The sequence below is a fragment of the Manis javanica genome, chromosome 1 (genome assembly GCF_040802235.1).
Source record: "Manis javanica isolate MJ-LG chromosome 1, MJ_LKY, whole genome shotgun sequence".
NCBI classification, from domain to species: Eukaryota; Metazoa; Chordata; class Mammalia; order Pholidota; family Manidae; genus Manis; species Manis javanica.
Window position 1 is genome coordinate 79,374,445 of NC_133156.1, and position 19,822 is coordinate 79,394,266.

Consider the following 19,822-nt stretch of genomic DNA (forward strand, 5'->3'; position numbering starts at 1 on the left):
TGAAATATTATTCAGCCATAGAAAAGAAAGAAATCCTGCCATTTGTAACAACATGGGTATACCTAGAAAGTATTGAATATGAACAAAATAGCAGTAAGAGATACATCTAGAAACACTGAGAAGTGACTGGTGGTTATCATGGGGGAGGGGCTGGGGGAAGGTGAAGAGGATAAAGGGGCACAAAAATTCTCAATCATAATACAAGTTGGTCATGTGGATGGAAGTGCAGCATGAAGAATATAGCCTATGATTCTGTAACATCTTCCTATGTTGACAGTAACTGCACTAGTTGGGATGAGGATTTAATAATGCAGGTAACTGATGAACCACTGTGTTTTACAATTGAAACCAATATAATATTGTGTATCAACCCTACTTCAATAAAAAGATTATTAATCCCATTAATTCTTAAGCAATAGTTATTTCTGAAGATAGAAGAAATTTAAGAGAAACAATCAACTTTTCTCTTTATTATTATATATTTAAAAACTGCAAAAGCAGATTATGATCCTGGGACAAGCACCACCACAACTTTAAGTAAATCTATGTGTTTTTCAGCAAGGGTGCAACTATGCACACATGCACACACTCTCCGAAAGGGAGATACAATGTGAGGGACATAGAAATATTATCTAATAGCGTTTACCAAGTGTCAGCCACTATTTTAAGGAATCTACATATACTAACTCACTTAATCCTCACAATGAGGCAGGTAATATTATCTTCACTTTATAGATGAGATAACTGAGGCTCAGAAGGCTGAGCTTGCCCTAAGTCACAAAGCTACTGGGATACAGCTCAGGAAATAGGTTCCCAGGGCCCAGGTTCTTAGTCAATGTACTAGAAAGGAAAGAAGCTGCTCCAGTCCCTGGTATGCCCATCACAGAGTTCCAAGTCCATGATCTGTTTCCACTCCAGTTGTAACATTTCCCATCTTACAGTCAACCTAACAGTCATCATAAAAGAACTGCTCATCTGTGTATTGTACTTTCAATATGTGACACCAGTATTTAGAAGATGGTCACAGGGAGGCAGTATAGTATAATTAGAAAAACAAACCTAGGTGTCACACAGACCAACAGACTGAGACGAGGCAAGTTACTTCTACCTAGCTTCATAAAATAGAGATAACGGAACTAACCCACTAGTGCTGTAGTGAGAATTAAACAGGTTGATAGTACATGCTTAACACAGAGCATCACACTTAGTGAGCACTCAGTAAGTGACTGCTATTAGAGTAAGTTAATATAAAATTATTTGATCCATTCTCAAAACTTTGATATTCAGAATTAACAGTGAATTTAGCACATCACAATACTGGTGGCAGATTTAAGTGAATTGATTATTTTATCAAATACATGCCCTAGACATTGTGCGTGGTCATGTTTAATCCTGATCACAAGCCTAGAATCGAAGTGTGGTAATGTCCACTCTTATATAAGAAAATACGCTAAGAGATTTTACTTGCCCACTATCCTTCCAATAACTACATGATTAATCAATTAACTAGATGTATGCCACAAAGCAGGATGAAAACCATTAAGTGAGAAAAAAAATTTTAAACCCTTCTCTCTCAAATATTATGGAACTGAAAATTTCCTATGCTGAAATTCATCTTGTTTAGCTTTTGCTGTCACTAGAGTAAATCTGCACCCAGAGAGAGTAGCTGGAAGAGATAATAAAGAGGGAAAACAGTGCCCCAAAATATCCCTCCCAGGTCCATCATACATAAGGCACTTCTGCTGCTCCGTCAGAGCCACCAAAGGAAACAGGAGGGGCCGAGATTAGGGGAGAACCTCTTGGGAGTGACAGCATTAGGGGGAAAGAAGGCTGGCACTTTACAATCAGGGCTGGGGCTTCAGACAGAGGGAGGTAAGACTGTGGTACTTTAAAGCTAGTATGTCTCAAATTAGCCTCACCTACACCCAAACATCCTGTGGAGCAGAGCTTCTGGCCTATTCACAGAAATCTGCAGAAAAAGAGAAAATACAGTACATTAGTCTTTCACTGACCTCTTCCCTGAATCTTGACCCTCTGCTGTTCCCTACATTGGAAATGTCTTAGTTATGCAAGACAAAAAGACCTCCTGCTGAATTGACACTATTTCCTCTTTCTCCCTTAATGCAAATAAAAGGCTTTGTCATTTGAATAATATCTATTGTATATATGAAGAAAATTATCATTCTCATTTAAAGAATAGGATTCAGAACTGACTATGATACATACTTTCCTCAATGATCAAAAAAAAGCTTTAGGTGAAAGAATGGAATTTTCTCATTCATTGGCCAACATACAAAACAATACAGAGGATGTGGCAGATATAAAGTAATCATATATAAAAAGAGACAAGCTCAATGATATGGGTTCTACTTACACAGGTATGGAAGAAGTGTAAAGCAATCAACCCATATGCCAGCAAGAAATACAATTGAAAATGTGTTCATATTATCTCAAGAGCATACAAGAGGCTTATGCTCCATTTTCAATCACCAAACAACATCCAACTTAACCATTTCTTTCATATTTAGAATCTATGACCTCTTTCAAAAACTCTTTCCAACTTTTAATAATTGTCATATAAAGGTAAGCCTTTGTTATCTAAATTCAATCACTCATATGATATGATTGAAACACCTAGAATTGTGCTAAGCACATACAGGGTACTCCACACACCCTTGTTGATGGTATGGTGATTGCATTCTATTTCCCTTTTCTGTGACCTTAATGCAAACAGGAGAAATGTTTAGACAGAAACACTAGAAGAATGGTTAGAGATAAGAGGAAGTTGCTGAGGGACAAATACAGAGAACTGAGGAAGAAAACAACATGGAATGACTCACTGTGCCCTAGTACAGTGTGATCTATTTCAGAAGAGCCAGCCACCAATAAGATATACATACAAATCTGCTAAAGCACATACTCAGAAAAATCCACTGCTTCACTGCTTTCTCACTCAATTCCATGCAGGTAATTCCCAAATCAATCACTCTCTCTCTCTCTTTCTAACCCTGACCTCTCCTAGATTTCCAGTCCCACTTACATAACTGTATAATTGTACTGGGTGGTAAGATGGGATATTCTTTCTCCATGATCCACTCTGTCCTTCCTCCATGGCTCTAATGCTAAAATGGAAGGCATCTTTGGTAAGACATACTGAAAGGAACCATTTTGGGTTGCCATAGTGACCTTTTACAGTGACCACATTTTAGTATGAAAAGTAATCAGTTTAACAAAGAAAACTGTTTACTTGTCTTACAGTTCAGGCTCTTAAATGCAACAATGTTCAGAAAAGAGACAACACTGCCCATGCAAGGAGATAGAGAAGCCTGGGAGTGAGGGGTAGAGAACCCAACTGGAAAAGTCAGCTAGATGACTGATTATCAGCAGAACTTAGGTAATGGCAGGGACTTGCCTGTTATCCCCTGCAATTGATGATCCAATAAATTGGTTGAATTTGGATACCCTGGAAGCACCTAAAATTTCTGAAGTTAAACTTCCCTGAGAGCCAGTTTCTGCTGACTTCCTTGTTTGTTAAGGGTATACTTGTTCTCTCAGGCTCCAAACGTGAGTCATCTTGCCTCCTTCCTCACCTATCCCCATCAGATCTAATTAAATACCAAGTTGGATCTGCTTTGTCTTCAGCACTTCTTTGCAGTTTTCTGCCACTTTCCTTTCCCATCACTCAATCTGTAATTTGGTTTTGACCTCACACTTGACTGCATGACTATAGCCCCTTGACTCTTCCAAACAATTCACCTGGCAGGTAGCTTTGGCTCTGAGTTTGAGCTCTGCCTGTATCATGTCACTATTCATATCAAAAATATTCTGTGATTCTCCCTTGTCTACTGTACAAAGCTATTCCAACCTATTTCCAAATGCACCCCAACTGACTTTCAGTCTTAGCTTCTGTCTTCCTGGCAGTAGCCACACTGGCTGTAATTCTGCTTCCTGCTCTCTACTGCCTAACTCCTGTCATCTCCTTTCCTGTAATACAACCTCTGCAGCCCCAGAACATTGCCTCTCCCACCACGTCAAACACACACACCCTTGTTTTGGCATCAGCTCAGATGTCCTTCCCAGCTCTCTCACTTCACCTTCACACAAATGCCCCCATCGGAAGTTTTTTCTGGTCTCCCTTACAGCTTTCAGTGGACTTCATGTTACAGTAAAACGTATTGCCTCGAATCGTAGTTATTTTTATTCAAGGATCTTAACTTTCTCTACTAGGGTCTCTGCCCTTGCAAGGACCCTATCTTATCTCTCCTCTTATACTCCTCAGTGCCTGGCAATGTGCCCTCACAGACTGAGTGTTCAGGAACCATTTTGTGTGAATAAATACAAAAACATAATTACTATTCATATATATTGCTTTCAGAACAGTGTTTTTCAAGCTTTAGAATAAACACCACAGAGTTACCCATCATGCTTGTTCAGGTATTCTGATACAAAAGATTTGGTCTGAGATCCAAGAATGCATATTTTAAATGCTTTTTAAAGTAGAACTCTATTATCTTCCATGGAGAAAGGTGTTGCCCATGCAATTCATAGTCTTGAGATGTTGAGTGATATCTCATACTAAGCTATGATCCTTTTTATCTTTAGGCATAGTTGAATACAATCTTTTATTTGTTTCAAGTATACAAAACAGTGGTTCAACAGTTACCCACATTACTAAATCCTCGCTCCCACTAGTTCAGTTGCTATCTGTCAACATAGGAAGATGTTACAGAATCACTGACTATAGTTTCCATGCTGTACTACCGTCCCTGTGATCAACTTATATTATGAATGAGAATTTTTGTGTCCCTTTATCCCCCTCACACTCCCCACCCACCAAACCTAATCCCTCCCCCAAAGAAACCACTAGTCACTTCTTAGTATCCATAAGTCTACTGCTGTATTGTTCATTCTGTTATGCTTTGTTTTTATATTCCACAAGTAAAATCATATAGTATTTGTCTTTCTCCATCTGGCTTATTTCACTGAGCATAATTTCCTCCAGCTACATCAATATTGTTGCAAATGGCAGGATTTCTTTTCTTTCTGTAGCTGAATAATATTCCATTGTATATATGTACCATGGCTTCTTTATCCATTCATCTATTGATGGACCCTTAGGTTGCTTCGATATCTTGGCTACTGCAAATCATGCAGTGATAAACATAGGGGTGCATGTATCTTTTTGAACCAGGGATTTTGTTTTCTTCAGTTAAATTCCTAGAAGTGGAATTACTGGGTCAAATGGTATTTCTATTTGTAGTTTTTTGAGGAACCGCCATACTGTTTTCCACAGCGGCTGCACCAATTTACATTCCCACCAACAGTGTAGGAGGGTTTGCATTTCTCCACATCCTCACCAACACTTGTTATTTCTTGTCTTTTGTAGTGGCCATTCTAACTGGTATGAGGTGATATCTCATTGTGGTTTTGATTTGCATTTCCCTAATGATAAGCAATGTGGAGTATCTTTTCATGTGCCTGTTGGCCATCTGTATTTCTTCTTTGGAGAAATGTCTATTCAGGTCCATTTTTAATTAGGTTATTTGGTTTTTTTTTGGTGGTGGGGTATATGAGTTCTTTATATGTTGTGGATGTTAACTCTTTATCAGATAAATCATTTACAAATATATTCTCCCATACTGTAGGTTGCCTTTTTGTTCTGCTGATAGTGTTTGCTGTACAGAATTTCTTCGTATGATATAGTCTCATTTGTTCATTTTTTATTTTGTTTTCCTTACCTAAGAAGATGTGTCCAAGAAAAAATTGCTCATGCTATGTTTAAGAGATTTTTGCCTGTTTTATTTTAAGAGTTTTGTGGTTTCATGACTTACATTCAGGTCTTTGATCCATTTCAAGTTTACTTCTGTGTATGGAGTTAGACAGTAATCCAGCTTCATTCTCTTCCATATAGCTATTCAGTTTTCCCAATACCAGTTATTGAAGAGACTGTCTTTTCCCCATTGGGTATTCATGGCTCCTTTATCAAATATTAATTGACCATACATGAATGCATTTATATCTGGGCTCTTTACTCTGTTCCATTGATCTATGGGCTAGTACCATACTGTCTTGATTACTGTAGCTTTGTAATATAGCTTGAAGTCACAGAGTGTAATACCCCAGCTTTGTTATTCTTTCTCAGAATTGCTTTGGTTATTTGAGGTCTTTTGTGGTTCCATATAAGTTTTAAGATTATTTGCTCTAGTTCACTGAACAAAGCCATTTGTATTTTGATAGGGATTGCACAGAATCTGAAAATTGCTTTGGGCAAGATGGCCACTTTGACATTAATTCTTCCTCTTCATGATTATGAGTTAGATTTCCACTTATTTGTGTCTTCTTTAATTTCTCTCATCACTGTCCTACAGTTTTTAGAGTAGAGGTCTTTCATCTCTTTGTTTAGATATGTTCCTAGGTATTTTATTCCTTTTGATGCAATTGCAAATGGAATTGCTTTCCTGATTTCACTTTCTGCTAGTTCATTGTTAGTATATATGAATGCAATTAATTTCTGTGTATTAATTTTGTATCCTTCAAATTTTCTGAATTGTTATAAGTTCTAATAGTTTTTTGGTAGAGTAGGATTTTTTAGATATAATATCATGTCATCTGCAAATAACAACAGTTTAACTTCCTCCTTATCAATTTGGATGCCTTTTATGTCTTAATCTTGTCTGATTCTCATTGCTAGGACCTCCAGTACTTTGTTGAATAAAAGTAGTGAGAGTGGACATTCCTGATCTTAGAGGAAAAACTTTCAGCTTTTCACCATTGAGTATGATGTTAGCTGTGAGTTAGATGTATATGGCCTTTATTATGTTGAGATACATAATTCTACATGCATATATCTAAGAGTTTTTATCATGAACAGATGTTGACTTTTGTCACATGGTTTTTCAGCATCTGTTGAGATGATCATGTACTTTTAATCCTTGTGGTTAATGGGGTATATCACAATGACTGATTTAAAAATATCATACCATCCTTGCATCCCTGGAATAAATCCCACTTGGTTGTGATCTGAAAATTGTGCTTTTGATTTGCATTTCCCTAATGATGAGCAATGTGGAGCATCTTTTCATGTGCCTGTTGGCCATCTGTATTTCTTCTTTGGAGAAATGTCTATTTAGGTCCATTTTTAATTAGGTTATTTGGGTTTTTTTTTTTTACATGATCCTTTTGATGTATTTTTGAATTCTGTTTGCTAATATTTTGTTGAGGATTTTTGCATCTATGTTCATCAGGGATATTGGTCTACAGTTTGTTTTTTTGGGGTTTTTTTTTGCAGTGTCTTTGCCTGGTTTTGGTATTAGACTAATGCTGGCCTCATAGAATGAGTTTGGAAGTATTCCCTCCTCTTCTAATTTTTGGAGTACTTTAAGGATGGATATTAGCTCTTCTTTAGATGTTTGCTAGAATTCATCTGTGAAACCATCTGGTCCTGGATTTTTTGTTGCAGGGTGTTAATTTTTTGATTACCAATTCAATTTCATTGCTGGTTATTGGTCTGTTAAGATTTTCTGTTTCTTCCTCCATCAGTCTTAGAAAGTTGTACATTTCTAGGAGTTTTTCCATTTCTTCTAGGATGTCCAATTTTTTGTCATATAATTTTTCATCATATTCTCTAACAGTTATTTGTATTTCTGTGGTCTCCATTGTGCCTATTCTTTTTTCATTTCTGACTTTATTTGTGTACTCTTTTTTCTTGATAAGTCTGGCTGGAGGTTTGTCCATTTTGTTTCTCTTCTCAAAGAACAGCTCTCAGTTACATTGATTTTTTTCTCTTTTATTCTTTTCTATTTCATTTCTGCTCTGATCTTTATTATGTCCCTCCTACTAACTTTGGGTTTCATTTGTTCTTTTTCTAGATTCTTTAATTGTGGGTTTAGACTGTTTATTTGGGATTGTTCTTGTGTCTTGAGGTAAGCATATATTGCTATGTACTTCCCTTGTAGAACTACTCTTGTGGCAACCCACAAATTTTGGACTGTTGCATTTTTGTTTTCATTTATCACCATGTATTGCTTAATTTTGTTTTGATTTGTTCATTGATCCACTGATTATTTGGAAGCATGTTGTTCAACCTCCATGCATTTCTGGGCATTTTTATTTTGTGTGTTTGAGTGTAGTTTATTTCTAGTTTCATACTATTGTGGTCTGAGAAGTTGTTTGATAGAACTTCCAATATTTTTTAATTTATTGAGGCTCTTTGTGTGACCTAGTATGTGATCTGTTCTGGAGAAAGTTCCTTGTACACTTGAGGAAAATGTGCATCGTGCTGCTTTTGGGTATAATCTTCTATAGATATCTATTAAGTCCATCTGATCTAATGTGTTGTTCAGTGCCTCTGTTTCCTTATTTATTTCCTGTCTGGTTGATCTGTCCACTGATGTAAGTGGTGTGTTAAAGTCCCCTAATATGAAAGAGTTGCAATCTATTTTCCTTTTTAATTCTGTTATATTTGTTTTACATATTTTGGTGCTTCTGTGTTGGGTGCATAGATGTTTGTACTTATTATATTCTTTTTTGGACTGACCCCTTTATCATTATGTAATGTCCTTTTTTGTCTCTCATTACTTTCTTTGTTTTGAAATCCATTTTGTCTGACATAGGTACTGCTACTCTTGCTTTATGCATGAAATGTCTTTTCCCATCCCATCACTTTCAGTCTGTGTATGTCTTTGGGTCTGAAATTAGTTTCTTGTAGGCAGCATATAGATGGGTTTTGCTTCTTTATCCACTTTGCTTCCCAGTGTCTTTTGGTTGGAACAGTCAGTCCATTTCCATTACAGGTAATTATTGATAGGTAAGTACTTATTGCCATTTGATAAATTGTTTTCTACTTGTTTTTGTAGTTCCTTTCTCTTCTATTCTTCCTCTCCTATACTCTTCTCTTGTTATTTGATGGTTTTCTTTAATAATATTATTGAATTTGTTTTTTGCATATCTATTACAGGCTTTAGGTTTGTGGTTACCATAAGGTTCATGGATAGTTTCCTAACTATATAACCTGTTAACTATATTAAGTTGATGATCACCCTATTTCTAATACAATCTAAAAGTACTTCTTTTTTCTTCTTCTTCCTCTTCTACACTTTATATAATAGATGTCATAATCTGCATTTCTTGTGTATCCCTTGACTTATTTTGTGTATAGTCAATTTTATTACTTTTGTTTAGTTTTAATTTCATACTTTCTTGGTCAGTAATTGGTCTACTACCTCTACTGTGGGTTTATTTTCACTGGTGAAACTCTTTAGCCTTAAGAACATTTCCAGCGATAGGAGTCTCTTTAACATAACCTGAAATGCCAGTTTGGTGGTGGTAAATTCCTTCAGCCTTTGTTTATCCAGGAAATTTTTAATCTGTACTTCATATTTGAATGATAATCTTGCTAGTTGGACGATTCTTGGTTGAAAGTCCTTCTATTTCAGTACATTAAATATTTCATGCCACTCCCTTAGTGCCTATAAAGTTTCTGCTGAGCAATCTGCTAATAGCCTGATGGGGTTTCCCTTATAAGTAATATTTTTTCTCTCTGGCTGCTTTCAATGCCCTCTCCTTATCCTTAATCCTTGTCATTTTAATTATTATAAGTCTTGGTACTGTCTTTGTGGGGTTCCTTTTGTTAGAGGGTCTCTGCACTTCCATGACCTGGATGTCTATTTGCTTCCCCAGAGTTGAGGAAGTTTTCAGCAATTATTTCTTCAAAGATAGTTTCTACGCCTTTGTCTCTCTCTTGTCCCTCTGAAATTCCTATTATGCAAATACTGTTTCATTTGGAGTTGTCACACAGCTCTCTTAACATCCTCTCACTTCTAGAGATCCTTTCTTCTGTCTGTTCCTCAGCTTTGTTCTGTTCCTGTTCTAATTTCCATCTCATTGATCATCTCCTCTACTTGCAGCAATCTATTATTCATTCTTTTCATTGTGTATTTCATTTCAGTCACTCTATTCTTCAGCTCTAACTAACTCTTTTTCAACTCTTTTATCTCGTTGTTGAAGTCCTCCCTGAGATCTTCGGTACTTCTACACAGACCAGAGAGCATATTTGTGACTGTTACTTTGAAATCTTTATCTAGAACATGGATGAAATATTTCATTAAGCCCTCTTTCTAATGTCTTATCCAGCACTTTTGTTTGGAACATATTCCTCTGCCTCCTCATTTGCCAGGTTTCTGTATTATTTCGTGTAACATAGATCAACTATGATTCCTGGTCTAGACAGTAATGGCTTTATGAAGAAGACATCCTGTTGTGCCCAGAAGCTCAAGACTCTTTACTGTCTGGTGCCTGCTTCTCCTCTACAGTGGAGCCCCAGAAGCTGTTGGTGGGCTATGGGTGGAGCCACCTCTCTGTTGGTAGTGTTCTATCTCAGTCCAGTATGGGCAGCATTTTGCCTCAGCCTGCCCTTTGTGAGCAGAGCAACACACTTCTGATAGGATAATTGTGGGCAAGGCTGCCCTCTGCCTGCCCTGCAGCAGTGGCAGTACTGCTGGGCTAATGGAGTGCATGGGGCAGTCTCATGGCTCTGGGGTGGGTGGACAGCAGCTGGGCATGTGGAAGTGCAGCACCTGTCTGGGTCACCTTCTAAGAGGATAGAGCACTCAGAGTTTGCTCCCACAGGTGACTCTGCAGTTGGGCTGAGAGAAGGCCAGGAAAGCTGGGAAATCTTCCCTCTACCTGCCAAGCAGCAAAGCCTGACACTGCTTGGCTATTAACCTGAGCAGGCAGGCAGGTGAGTGGGTATACAGGGAATGAGCATCAAATCAGTTGAGCTTAGGTAGGGCTGGGGAAGTGTCATTCACCTGACCTTTCCTCTGTGGAGAGAGTTCCATTCAACACTCACCCATCTTGCACCCTTACTGCTGCTGGTCAATCTTTCAAACTGCCACCTGTTTTGGGTCTTAGTGGGACCAACAAAGCATGCCTGTCCTCCACAAGTGGCAGGTGTCTCAGCCTCCTGGGGTACTCCAATTCTCTGTGGTGTCCAGCCCCATTAATCACCAAAGACTTATGTAATATAACTCATGCTCACACAGATGTCCAGAGCCAGGTGTGCAGAGTTCCTAAGCATTCATCCTGTCTGCACTCCTTTTTCCTTCCTCCTGCTTGTGGGCTGGGATAGGGGTAGAGTTGGGGTTTATCAACTGTGCCTCTGACACTTTACCCTTCTCTGTGTGATCTAATATTCACCAGATGTAGATGGTCTGTTCTGCAATCTTAAGGTCTTTTCAGGGTTAGTTGTTTTTGTTGTAGGTGCTTCCTTGGTGGGGGGTGGGGGGCAGAGGTTTCTGCCTTGCCTTCCTAAACCACCATCTTTACTCCTATCTCACTCACTAAGCTATTGTCCTTTAAAAAAAGTAAAAACTGCACACTTCAACCTAGCAAAACAATTGATGTTCAATAATAATAAACAGGGAGAATTAAAGGTGGTGGCTTAAGAGGTGAAACAGAGGCCTCCTCCTAAAGCCACATGTAATATGATAATATAATTAATGCAGCTAATCCTAAAAGAGCAACAGGAAAGAAGGCTGCATCAGACTGCATACACCTGGTGAAAAGAACAAACCTCATGGAACAGGGCATGAACATAGCACCCCTGCAACCCCCAGGGGCTGAGTTCAAGGGGCTGATAAGCTCCAGAGAGTAGGGCTTCTGGGCACTAAAGGACACCACATACAAATACAAAACATCAAAGGAACCTGGTTCAAACCAAAATCGTACAAACACCACAAAAAAGTCAAATGAAACCAATCTCATCAATCTTTCTGAAAGAGATTTCAAAATAAAAATCATAAAAATGCCAAAGGAGGTTCAGAAAAATATTCAAGAACTCAGGAATGAATTGGGGCCGGAGATCCAATCATTAAGGAATACAATCGATGGTTTTAAAAACAGATTAGATATGGTGGAAGGGAAGATAAATGAAATAGAAATTAGAGAAGAGGAATACAAAGAAGTTGAGGCACATAGAGAAAAAAGGATCTCTAAGAATGAAAGAATATTGAAAGAACTGTGTGACCAATCCAAACAGAACAATATTCATATTATAGGGATACCAGAAAAAGAAGAGAGAGAAAAAGGGATAGAAAGTGTCTTTGAGGAGGTAGTTGCTGAAAACTTCCCCAATATGGGGAAGGAGATAGTCTTTCAAGCCATGGAGGGGCAGAGATCTCCCAACACAAAGGACCCAAGGAGGACAACATAAAGATATATAATAATTAAAATAGCAAAGATCAAGGATAAGGACAGACCATTAAAAGTAGCCAGAGAGACAAAAAAGATCACATACAAAGGAAAACCCATCAGGCTATCATCAGACTTCTCAGCAGAAACCTTACAGGCCAGAAGGGAATGGCATAATATATTTAATGCAATGAAGCTCTACTACAACACCACAGTAATCAAGATAATTTGATACTGGCACAAGAAAAGACCCATAGATCAATGGAACAGACTAGAGAGACCAGATATAAACCCAACCATATATGGTCAATTAATATATGATAAAGGAGTCATGGACATACAATGGGGAAATGAAAGCCTCTTCAACAACTGGTGTTGACAAAACTGGACAGCTACATGCAAGAGAATGAAACTGGGTTATTATTTAACCCCATACACAAAAGTAAACTTGAAATGGATCAAATACCTAAATGTAAATCATGAAACCATAAAACTCTTATAAAATATAGGCAAAAATCTCCTGAATCTAAACATAAGCAACTTCTTCCTGAACATCTCCTCGAGCAAGGGAAACAAAAGTAAAAATAAACACATGGGACTGCATCAAACTAAAAAGCTTCCATACAGCAAAGGACACCATCAACAGAACAAAAAGGCATCCTGCAGTATGGGAGAATATATTTCTAAACAACATATCCAACAAGAGGTTAATGTCCAAAATATATAAAGAACTCACACACCTCAACACCCAAAAAGCAAATAACCCGATTAAAAAATGGGCTGAGGATATAAAGAGACAATTCTCCAAAGAAGAAATTCAGATGGCCAACAGACACATGAAAAGATGCTCCACATCACTAATCATCAGGGAAATGCAAATTAAAACCACAATGAGATCATCACCTCACACCAATTACGATGGCCAGCATCAGAAAGACTAAGAACAAATGCTGGCAAGGATGCGGAGAAAGGGGAACCCTCCTACACTGCTGGTGGGAATGCAAGCTAGTTCAACCACTGTGGGAAGCAATATGGAGGTTCCTCAAAAAACTAAAATTGGAAGTACCATTTGACCCAGGAATTCACTCCTAGGAATTTACCCAAAGAATACAAGTTCTCAGATTCTAAAAGACCTCTATGTTTATCACAGCACTATTTACAATAGCCAAGAAATGGAAGCAACGTAAGTATCCATTAGTAGATGAATGGATAAAGAAGATGTGGTACATATACACAATGAAATACTATTCAGCCATAAGAAAGAAACAAATCCTACTATTTGAAACAACATGGATGTAGATGGAGGATATTACTCTCAGTGAATAAGACAGGTGGAGAAAGATAAGTGCCAAATGATTTCTCTCATTTGTGGAGTATAATGAAGCATAACTGAAGGAACAAAACATCAGCGGATTCACAGACTCCAAGAAGGGACCAGTGGTGAGGGATGTGGGAGGTCGTGTGGGGAGGGAGGGAGAAGGGGATTGAGGGGTATTATGTTTAGTACACATGGTGTGGGGGGCTCATGGGGAAGACAGTGTAGCACAGAGAAGGCAAATAGTGAATCTATGGCATCTTACACAGTGACAGACAGTGATTGCAATGGGTTATGGGTGGGGGGGGACTCGATAATATGGGTGAATGTAGTAACCACATTGTTTTTCATGTGAAACCTTCATAAGAGTATATATGAATAATACCTTAATAAAAATAATAATAATACTTATAAACACATATAATCTGGAGTTAAATTTCATATGTTGAAGATGACTTACTAGGTCAAATAAACCAAGCAGGATATTACAGTTTGTACTTTCTGCAAAAAATAGTCTGCATTACAAGCAAAAAATAGTTCTCAATTATTTACTATAATTCACTATCAGAAAGTGCAGAAAATATCAGTTTATTTTCTTACAGAAAGGTTTTTGCTTACTAGAAATTTTGTTTACCAATAATTGAAAAAACTTTAAGATTTTACAATAGTAGATAGTAAAAAGGAAAAGAAATGAATTCCCTAATACATAATAGAATGGAAACTTCACCTAGTTTATTTATATTCTGCGCTCATGTTGCTTTTTCTGTAAGCATCTCCCATCTGTGCCAAGTTCACTTGCACCCTGGTACCCCTGACATCGTGTCAGACTTCTTTAGCCTCCTCCTTAAGGAAGACTCTGTCCATGCAAGGAGATTAAGTAAAGGGAATTTTTCCTTAAGAAGTCCATGTATTCAGAGAAAACTAATTTTCTATAAAATTTACAGATGGACAATAAAAATTATATCAAATTATAAATTTTAGCAATTTATAGCAATTTACATTTTATTACAAAATAGCATTATAACTAAAATGAAAAAAGAATATCTTGTCTTTAAAACATCAACTCTAGTTCTAGAAATATAGTCAAAATAAGTAATCATAGATATAAAAAAATTTAAATATAGAGATTTGGTCATTACTTTTAATAGCAAAGAAATTATAAACCAAATGTGCAAAATTAAGAGTGGTTAAATATGCTATAATTTATTAATAAATCAGAATAGTATATAATTACTAAAAGTGATGCTGTAGAAATCTATTTAAAAAATAATATAAAAAGTTTATGAAGCCGATTATAAAATACTATATGCAAATTATAACATTTTACATGGGATCCCAGAAAATAAATACTAGAAAGCCATTCACCAAAATGTCAATCAAGTTGTTTCTCAGTTTGGGGGATACTGTCAATTTTTTATTTTTGCTTAATACCTTATCTATTTTATACATTATCTATAATAAGTCTAATATTTTTGTAACTAGCACAAAAGGAAGGAAAAGACTGAATTCTACTGATAGCTGGGTTACCCTGAGCAAGTTGCTGAAGCTAACTGAACCACAGTTAGTTACTTGATCTAAAAGTGGGCCAACTTTACTGGGTTAGGTAGCAATAAAAAATAAATGATATAATACACAAAGTTCTTAGCACAGGTACATAAACAGGAGTTTGAAAAGACCAGCTGAAGGAGCTGTATAGGAATTTCAAGTTTTTCTCCTTTTTTTAATTTTTTGATTGTTTTAACCATCCAGCCAGTCCAATCAAGTAAGTGTGTTTCACTGATTTCTGGAGGTTTATTGAGCCACAGACCATAATTACGGCTGTGGCTCAAGTTGATATTTTCCACCAGCTACATTATACATTGGTGGTTTCAACAAATGGAAACAAAGACCAACAGGGGAAAGAAAAGAATTATCTTCCAAATCCACACTCTTAGGGAATTCTATGAAGAGAACACATAATTACTAGAATTTAGCCAGCATATTGAAACTAGTGCATTATGAAAATTCATGGGATTCCTAATGCTAGAAAATGGTTCAGACCTCAGGTTTGTGTGCCATCAAATAAAAACAAATCCTTTAAGCAAATTATGCTAATGAAGCCATGTTTTACTTCCAGGTATACTTTAGTCATTTTAATTGTTATTTTGTATAATTACTATATTTTCATTTTTATTGGATGTATGTATACTGTTAATCAGGTAATAATCTTTTGGAAAACTTTCATATATTCAGAGATATACTCAGTCTTTCCTTCACTCGTTCACTCAAGAAATATTAATGAACCACTTAGTATGTGCCATTCACTATGTAGGACAGAAGAAAGGTCTCCTCATGGAGCACAGGGCATGATGGGGAAAATTTATTCAAATAACTACACAAAAAATATATATAATTCTAATATAATTGATACTACAAAGGAAAGGTAGTAGAGTACTAGGTAAAGTGCACAGGGTAAGGAATGAGAAGACTCAAGCTTTCAAGATGCCAAGAGTTCTCTGCCATGATAAAGAGGTTTCTCTCATTCTCCTCACTTCCTTCCCCAACCCCCGAACCCAGCCCCCTGCAGTGTTTTCCCTCCCGAATGCCAATCATGGCATAGCCACACGCAGGCTTTAAACTACTAAGTTGAAAATGTTAGGGCTGCACATTAGTTTGCTAGGGCTGCCATAACAAAATATCACAGACTGGATGACTTAAAAACATAATTTTTTTTTTCCTCACAGGTTTGGAGGCAGGAAGTCCCAGATCAAGGTGCTGGCAGGGTTGATTCCCTGCAAGGCCTTTCTCCCTGGCTTACAGGTTGCCACCCTATTGCTGCCTCTTCACGGGGTTTTCTATCTGTGTACAAAGCCCCTGGTGTCTCTTCATGGTGGATTAGGGGCCTGCCCTAACATTTAACTTGATCACCTCTTTAAAAACCTTATTACTAAACAATGTTATTTTCTGAGGCACTGGGGGTTTAGATCTCAAAGGATGCATTTTTGGGGAGATGCAATTCAGCCTGTAACAGGGTGTGAAGGGGCAGAGCCACACCCAGCTGTGCCAGTTATGCATCACACATACCCCAGTATGTGTTGCCCACATCATAACTACACATTTATTTTATGTATTTTCTGTTGAAAATGTACCTGCAGAAAATGTTTTAATTGAAACCTTCCTACGGGGAGGTTTCCCTTTGTATTACTCCTTAAAAGGACTCTTTGGGCTAGTAATGTTGCTTTGTGGTAGAAAGCCCCTCCACATGGAGGAAGCCCCTTAGAGTAACACTCCTGGCCTCTCTGTACCCCTCCCTCCAATCACTCCGCTCTTGAAGAATGGTTTATTTTGAATGATTAATTAGAAGGAGCTCCACAAAGGTCATATGTCCACCCTCACATAATAGAGGCAGTAGCGTACGGGGTTAAACATGGAGCCTCTCCAATAAGGTGACCTGAGTCCTACACCACTGTATGACCACAGGCCTTGCTTAACATGTGTGTGCTTAAGATTCCTTAGCTATAAAATAAAAATGACAAATGTACCTATTTTTAAGGTTTTATAACAATTCAATAAGGTTATACCTATTTATAAAGTGTTTTGCATAAATAAACATCCAATAAAAGGTTGCTCTCCCTACTTGTGCATAAATTTTAGAATTGCCCGCCAACTCCCTTCCCATAAGTTCAAGAGAAACAGATGAGAGTCGCACTGATAATTATGTGAATATAGTTCCAAGAAGGCCACATTACACTGCACTACACACTAAATACCCTGGCAGAGCTCCTGGCATGGAGAAGATATTCTAGACTTGCTAAATGATAAAGGAATCAAGGCCAGGCTACAGAATTCCAGTCTACACTGGAGAATGGTTTCCATCTCATTAGTCTATGTTCCCTCTAAACTGCCTACTAGGGTATCTTGTTTCTAGTAGGAACCAAAATGTTTATTGAGTTGCCATCAGGTTAAATAAACACAAAACACACACATGACTCCTTTTCTAGGTGACTTCTCTTAAGAGTCCAAGGGCTCCTTACTTATGGGAAGTGGAGAATGATTAAAAATGCCTGCTGTGGAGTTTTAGAGATGCATGGTGGTGATGGTTGCACAACACTGAGATTGAACTTAATGCCACTGAACTGTACCCTTAAAATTGGTTAAACTGGTTACTTTTATGTCATTTTACCACAATTTTTTTTAATGTCCACTATGGACCTATGGTGAGAAAACAGGTAATTGGGCTACTGAAACACAAGGTGGTTTTGAGAATCAAGTAAGATACCAAAGTGCCTGGCACAGAGCAGAAGCTCATTAAAAGTTACTTCCCTTCTCTAACAGTTCTAGATCACAACTGCACCCTGAGGACAAGTCACCCAGAATGCCCTCTTCTAGTCTCTATTGCCAGATAGAAAGTCTCTTCTGAGAGGAAAAAAAAAGTTACCAAACTATGCTTCATGTCACGGTACTGCAGATGGTGGCAAACAAAAACCCAGAAGAAACCTTACAGTGTGGTCTCTATTATAATCAATTCTAATATCATAAATTACAAAGTAGCAAAGGAAATACCTGAAACTATTAAAAGAAGACATGCCATTTACTATCCATTTTGGATAGGCATCTGTAACATTTGTTTCAAAATATCCTAGATTTTTTTCAACTACAGCTCTAGTGAATTTATGTGCCTCATTATAAAGTAATTCTGTATGAGTTGAGGGATTAGAAAGAAGAGTCATTAACTCTTTCTTCAGAAGAAAACACCACAACCTATGAAGAAAGAATGAAAGATATAAGAATTTCATATTTAATACACAGCCAATAGTTTATCTCAAAAGAAATATTCCTATTCACCTACTGATCAGTCTCCTTGAATTAAACTATTTTTTTAAAAAATAAACATATTCTTGATTGTCTGAGTTTAAATAAATCATAACATGATCCTGAGAACTTGGCAAGAACATCAGTGATTTTACATCTGGTATCACACACCAGCTGCATGTTGAGGGAATGAAAAGCTATTCTATTTCTTTACGTTGCTTCATCAGTGAGCATGTGGTGATGCATGCATCACCGTACGTGTGTAGGCTCTGCTCCCCATGTGGAGGCGCATCCAGCAATGTCACAAAGCCCGCACGGCATCTGCTACAGAGCTGAACTTTCACAAATAATAAAAGCATTCCAGTAAAATACCATCTTTGCTGTAAGTGGACATGTGTTTTTTATCAATTGAGCTATAATATATTTAATGTATCCTGTTAGCACCTGTTGCAAAAGCCTCTAAAGGAGAGATAACTGTAGCTGTCGCAGTTGAACATATGTACAGTATGGTACCCATCTTCAAGTCATCATACAGGAAAAAACAATAATTTCCTTGCCAAATCTATGTCCAACACATTTTCTACTTAGTTCTTGACAACTATACTACTTACTGGAAAACTATCTGCACTCTGAGCTTTATAGTTATCTAATTAAAGCAATCTTTACAGTGTTCTCATTCACATGGCAGTTATTTGCCTTATTTTTGCAAATTGTAAGTTTAACAAACACCTCTTTTTATTGGTTATCTATTGCTGTGTAGCATCACCCCCAAAATATAAAGAACAATAATAATTTATTATCTTGAGATTTCTGTGGGTGAGGATATTAGGAGTACCTTGGACAGGTAGTCAAAGTTCTGGATCTCTCATGAAGTCACAATGTAGGTACCAGGGCTGCAGTTATCTTAAGGTTTGATGATGGCTGAAGGATCCACTTCCAAGATGGCTCACTAATGATTGGCCAGTTGTCACTGACTCTTTGACAAGTGGTATGAGTCCTTTTAATGTGGAACTTTCTAGAAAGCTCCTTAAATGTCCTCATGACATGACAGCTGAATTCCTCCAGTGATTGATCCAAAAAAACGAGGCAGAAGAGACACTGTCTTTCACGACCTACCCAAAGTTACCTACTGTCACTTCCACCATAGTCCATAGGTCACACAAAACAATCCTGGTGTGATATGGGAGAGGACTATACAAGGTCCTGAATATCAGAAGTGAGAATCTCTGAGGGATATCTCGAAGGCTGGCTACCACACCCCTAAATAAATTTTATGTTCAAATTTGTAAGCTCCCATTGTACATACACTTTTATTTGGTTGAAATCTGATTGTGTACATGTTCACTGTTCTGTCTTGATGAGCACAGAAATAGCAGGATAAAAGCAAAAAATGGAGATGCTCAACCATAATGATTTAATCAACCTAAAAATTATTAGCACATCCACATTTTACTAACAGAAAAATTGTTTCTGATCTAATAGCAAAAATATTTATAATTCATTGAAAGAACTTACCTAATAATGAAG

General features: G+C 37.3%; 1 long non-coding RNA gene across 1 annotated transcript in view; it reads right to left on the reverse strand.

Annotated features, from left to right (window-relative positions):
• The window catches only part of LOC140848414 (uncharacterized), a 350,146-nt gene that overhangs the window by 292,180 nt on the left and 38,144 nt on the right, over nt 1–19,822 (reverse strand). Inside the window, exon 2 of the long non-coding RNA XR_012129248.1 lies at nt 1,920–1,969. This is a non-coding gene — a long non-coding RNA (uncharacterized lncRNA). The remainder of the gene's footprint in view (nt 1–1,919; nt 1,970–19,822) is intronic.